Below are 6380 nucleotides of genomic sequence, written 5' to 3' on the forward strand. Positions count from 1 at the left end.
TGTGTGTGTGTATGATCTCCTGCCTCAGCTTCTGGAACACCTGGGATTATAGGCATGTTTGTTTGGTCTTTTTGGGAGAGCACCTCATTGTGTTGAAGAGTCTCTCCTCAAAGGTCTGTATTCAAGTGATCCTCCTGCCTCAGCCCTTTTTAGCAGCTGTGTCTACAGGTGCATACCACCATGCCCAACTATTTTTTTACTTACATGATATATATACTTATATTAACCTATGTAGCTTTTTCTTAAATTTTACTAAATCAAATTTTGAAGGAGAATTGTAATGCCAGATTCGTGGGACCCCAATAGACCTCCAGGAGCCGAATCCAATGCAAGCACACAAGAGTCTTTATTGCAAGCTCTGAGCCTGTTTCTGAGGCAGCAGTCCCAAGGAGTGAGTCCTGACCCTTAGTTCAGTGAGGATTTATAGGTTTTGGGGGGATATTCTATGCATCACAACATCACACAGAAAATCATTTCAGACCGCAGGAAAATCAAACAACAACTCTTAACATTGATTAGCACATTCACTGGCGGGAACAGTTGGGTAAGGGTGATTGGTTACTTCAGTGGTGGATACCTTTGAACTGATTGGTTTAGACCGAGAGGGGTTGCAAGAGTGTATATGCTAAACTGCAGGGTGGCTTAATCATGTTATCGATCACCGAAACTACTGGGAGGGTCACCAGGCATTTCAGATATTTTCCCTGTCTCATGCTGATTGTTAGTTGTTAGGGGGTTGCTGTGGGTCCTCACCTAGCGGAACTGAGTCAGGGACACCAGGCTCTGCAGATCCCTCCTTTTAAACAACTCAGCAAGGTGGTTATGTGCCTAGGAGCTCTCTGTGGGTTTTTCCAAGGACAAGGGTCACGTCCCTCCCTTTGAACAGGCCTTGAGGTAGAAACTGGTTTCTCAAAAATGGAGTCATCGGTTTCTCAGAATAAAAAAAGCATTCCTTATTTAATTTTTCTACATCATCCTTTTTTAAATAGCAGTAATAAAACTGGATTATAGGTGTATACCTATAACCCTAGCAACTCTGGAGGCTGAGGCAAGAGGATTGCAAGTTCAATGACGGCCTCAGCAACTTAGTGAGACCCTATCTCAAGTAAAAGTTAAAAAGACTAGGAATGTATCTCAATTGTAAGGCATCCCTGAGCTAAATCCCCAGTTACCAAAATAAATAAAAACATAAAAGCAGCAATCCCCAATCAGTCCTATCCATCCCCAGCACTAGAGATACATTTATATTTTGGGAGCCATTTTTAACTGATTCCTCTTCCTCAAATCCACTCCTGCGCCAAATATGATTGACTCGTCTTAAATGATTTAATACCATGATTATGTCTTCTGTAAGGTCCTTGCTTAGCATCTGGGCAGTCATCTTAAGTGACAACTGTCATTTTCCCATCCAAGGACTTTTCTGGGAAAGGCTCCACTCCCTCATACCAACCTAACCCTTAAACTGCCCGCATTAGGACCAACCCAGCTCTGGTCCCTGAGCCTGGCCCATAAAAGCTCCAAAATCCAAGCCTGTCCTGCCTCTCTTCACTATGGAGGGATGTGCCTTTGTCAGCTCTGATAAATAAACTATTGTGTGTATCTTTGCCTGGTCTCCGTCTTTCATTTCTCGTTGAGTCATCCATTTCCCGGTTTCTTGCTTTCCTTTCATCTTCCTTCCATCTTTCAGAGGTTGATGCTCTAGTTACCAAACAGTGGTTTGTTCTCTTTCCTTTCCATACCACCCTGCTGACTGATGTGTCTGTCTTCCAACAGATGTTGACCTATCTGACCACAGTCCTTCACAGTCTCTAATTTGCAATGCCTCCCTACTATCCGCAAAATGAAATATTATTTCTTCATAACAGACCTTTAGAAAATCAGGATCTGGCTCCTGCCTACTTTACCAACTTTAGATTTGAGCAATAACAGGTAATTTGCCAAATATTATATTTGTTTTCATGAAGATCTCAAAGATCTCTAAAAAGCTTATTTATTTCATCCACCAGTTTATTTCCTAAGCATGTATTCTGATAATTTTTTTCTGATTTTTTATTAGGAAAAGTCATTTTAATAAAAATTACTATCAAAACTGCTAATTATCAGGTGTGGTGGTACACACCTATAATTCCAGTGACTAGGGAGGGTAAGGTGAAAGATTTTAAGTTTGAGGAGGGCCTGGGAAACCTTGTTTCAAAATAAAAACTAAAAAGTGTTGGATCTGTAGTTCATTGATAAAGTGTTCCTGGATTCAATTCCTAATACAAAGAGGCTGGGGTTGTAGCTCAGTGGTAGAGTGCTTACCTAGCCTGTGTAAGGCACTGGGTTCCAGCCTCAGCACCATGCAAAAATAAATATAAATAAAATAAAGGTATTGTGTCCATCTACAACCAAAAAAAAAATATTTTTAATCCCCAATACTAAAAAAAAAGAAAGAAAAAAGAAAAAAAGCACAAAAAAAGAAAAGAGAAAACTGCTAATCGAATTTTAATATTTCCAGAGAAACTCCAAGAATATTCCAGGCTTAACACTACAAATGAATTTAGTACCCATCACTAAGCCAAAACACATGAAACTGAGGAATCTGAAATAAAAGGGTTTAATGAACTGATATTACTGATATTAACCAGAAAAGGGCCAGGTTCTGTGACAAGTTTCTACAAACAACCAGCAGTGAGGCTGAAAATATGTCTCCTGGACCAAAGACGACATGATTAAACTATTGTGAACTCATTTGTTTATAGAGTACTTGTTCCAGGTGACTGCATTCAAAATTAGTCATAAATTGGCTTAGACTTGAAAGGAATCAGTTGCTTTTAGTTTAGTTTTGTTTTTCAAATGGACAACTTGGGGAGATTATCTGGATGAGATTTAAATCAAGGTAAGTTTTATTTACCTAACTTTACTGATAATGGAGTTCTCACATAAGACTCTGAGAGATAGAACCTGAATACCTTTTAGTCATAGACATTATCTAACTGAAAGAATGTTCATTCCAAAGCTGAGTGTCTTCTGCCAAAACCAGGACAGGGAGAAAACGGGAGCGACCAGATGAGGAAAGTGTCATGAGACCTCTAATGTCTATACACACCAATTGTAAGGGCCCAATTTTCCCAGCATGTATCTCACTTAGCCCAAGCAATTCTCATCAACTTCAAAGGGAGAGATGTGCATCCACAGATCTGAGTTTGCAGTATCCAAGGCTTACTCAGCAGGAAGACATAACTATAAATTATAATACCAGGCTTTTTTTTTTTTAGCCAAATCAACCCAGCTGGGTTTTGAACCTTTAGTTTTTGGAAACAATCAACTCTCCCTTACAATATTACATTTGCTTGATTTTATTTCATATACCTAAGATAAGCCACAGTTTAGGTTTATAGATTGATATGTAAAATGTGCATTGTAACTATATGCTATTCCACCATGTAGCTTTTTAGTGTCAAATCATCAAAATTTATTCTGAAGGTAATTTTATGCATAGCAAAGAGAAGCAGGAGATATAATTTCACGTTTGCTGTTCAACAATTTTTAAAAATTCTGTTTACAAGTACTGTTTTTCAACTGAATTTGATACTTTACTACGAGGTAAATTATCTTTTAATGTAATTACTTTTATATAATAATTTTGATCTTGAAAGTCTGCAAAGTAATTAAAGGGTATTTTCTAAGAAATAGATTTTTGGAATTATGCAATTTTAAAAATTATGCGATTTTTCTGTATATGGTTTTGATGTTATATATAATATATATATTAGAGGTAGACTTTTATAAATATCTAAGGCTTTAGTTCTAATATTCTATTTTTTTTTTTTTTTTGTACTGGGAATTAAAATCAGGAGCACTCGATCACTGAGCCACATTCCCAGCCCTGTGTTGTATTTTATTTAGAGACAGGGTTTCACTGAGTTGCTTAGCACCTTGCTTTTGCTGAGACTGGCTTTGAACTCGCAATCCTCCTACCTCAGCCTCCCAAGCCGCTGGGATTATAGGCATGCACCACCACACACGACTCTAATATGTTTTTAATCACAGATTTTAAAAGTTGACGTAAGTATATCCCCATTATCTTTTTTTTTTTTTTAGCATTTATTAGTTTTGACTCACTCTAGTATGTTATACACATCAGCACCTGTGCCCATTTAGCAAAAAATTTCAGTACAAATCACTCTGAATTGAATAGACATCTCTAAGAAGCATTACAATTGTTGCAATATTTTTAGAAACTGAAACAAGGAAATAAACAACTTCAGTAAAAGTGATTTAAATAACAAATAACGTATCTTTATAAACAGCTTATCTCCTTGAGAACAAAGAATAAACAAGGAGACAAGGGTTTTTTTTCCTTCCACTATTAAAGCAGATCACAATATGAATGGGTGAAATGTCATGAATAATTGGAGAAAATCACAGAGTAATCTTCGACAAAAACATCTGATTTATTTAAATTGTCACTGTTTGTCTTATTAGAACCTTTATTTAACCTTGTTATCCACAATGCGGTATTCAAGCTGGTTTATCAAAAATTTACTTTAAAACTACCACATTTTGAAAATTTTGACTTTCTTAAATGCAAGTTATGGTAACATAAACCTCTTATGGCAACTGTTTTATTGGAGACCTAATTAATGGACATTTATCCAACTGAATTCCCTCTGAAAGCCAGTATTTGGAATTTAAATCAAGGCATTCAAAAGTTCTCTCCAGATTTAAGCTCAGGTGAATCATCAGGCATTCCACAATTAGATTTTTCCAGGTGCAACTTTCTTTCATTGTCCTTAGTTCTTGGTCCAGCCAAACACCACCAGTTATTCCTTATTATGGCAGTGAAGACTTCCTCCTACAATTTTCCAACCATATTCTTTCCAGATAATTTCCTTTTTGATTTCTATACAGATTCTAGCTGTTTCAGGGTTTCCCATGTATCTGGCACTATTCCAAAAGCTTTGCAAGTAAGAATTCTTTCAATCCTCATAACCACCCTGTGAAGCAGGCACTATTATTGTCCCTATTTTATATGTGAAGAAATAAAGACAAATAAAGGAGAATACCTTGTGTAAGAATACTTAGTCTAAGGACTTTGTCCATCTCCTCTATCACGCCCACATTAAACATTAATGATTTGCTCACAGTATTGTCTTCATCTCATGTTTATATAAAATATAAATTCTAGCCAAGGGATATTTATAATATAAAAGCCAAACATGCCAGAATAAGAAGATGTAAATCATGCTAGCATTATGCACAATGAGCTAGAGAGGTTAGTGGAAACAGCTCTCTGCAGTCTAATATTAACCAAACTAATGTCTAGCAGGGGTGGTGGTGAAGGGTGGGTAAGAAAGAAGAGAATAGGCCACTCAGAGTCATAACCCCAAGTTATAAGAAAAATAATACTACTTGCAGCAAAAAAGAATGTAAATACTGAGAATTGTTTCAGGGTAGATGAGATATGAGATTGATTTTACACAGATGGTTTGATTTAGTTGGTAGGGCCATAAACAGATAATAAATGGCTGCCTGTTGTGAGCTCATGGTGTGATGAGTGGCCAACGTTATACTGATGAGCTTATATTCCATGTTGAAGTAATTCTAGACTTGGAAGCATTGGAGAGCTTAGTGGACCAAACCTTGGTCCAAGAGGCCTGGTCAGGCTCTTGGCCAAACCCAACCCAGGTGTTTGGGACAAATATAATTCCTTTGAGGATGTGTTCCTAAACAAAAAACTTCCTCTGCAAATACAAATGAAAATCAAACCTATATGCATAGGAGTGTACATGCCTATGGCTAAGGCCTATCAATGACAAAATTGCAAAAATGTAAAGATCTTAATTGGCTTCCCTTTTGACTCTAGAAAAGGGTGATACTTCATTCCATAAAACAGATTAAGTGGTCCAATGAGCTGAGCAGAGGAGGTTGGTTTATAGACAGAAAAGGGCTGAAAAAAACAGAAACAAAAAACAAAAAGAACATTGGTAATTTCAGAGTTACTTTCCTTACAAGGCAGGAACAGGGAAACAAAACAATAGGAAATGCAGGTTACTTATGTTACGTGTGTGTGTGTGTGTGTGTGTGTGTGTGAGAGAGAGAGAGAGAGAGAGAGAGAGAGAGAGAGAGAGAGAGAGAAATAAGAGAGAACTTTTTTACCAATTGAAATTGACACATTTGAGACTTTTGGTTTCCTGGTTTCTTGGAAGGCCAAATAAAAAGCTTAATTTCAGCTTGGTGACATAGAACTTTAGCATGAGTGACTCCATTTTTTTTAGGCTGGTCTGTTGAAACAAAAATTTAGTCCAAAACAATGTCCTGCTGTAATTTTTACTAAACATGCCTTTCACTAGAACACTGTGCTATAGTTCGGATCTGAAATGTTCCCTAAAGGCCTG

This window comes from Callospermophilus lateralis, chromosome 6 (assembly GCF_048772815.1).
Source record: "Callospermophilus lateralis isolate mCalLat2 chromosome 6, mCalLat2.hap1, whole genome shotgun sequence".
Classification (NCBI taxonomy): domain Eukaryota; kingdom Metazoa; phylum Chordata; class Mammalia; order Rodentia; family Sciuridae; genus Callospermophilus; species Callospermophilus lateralis.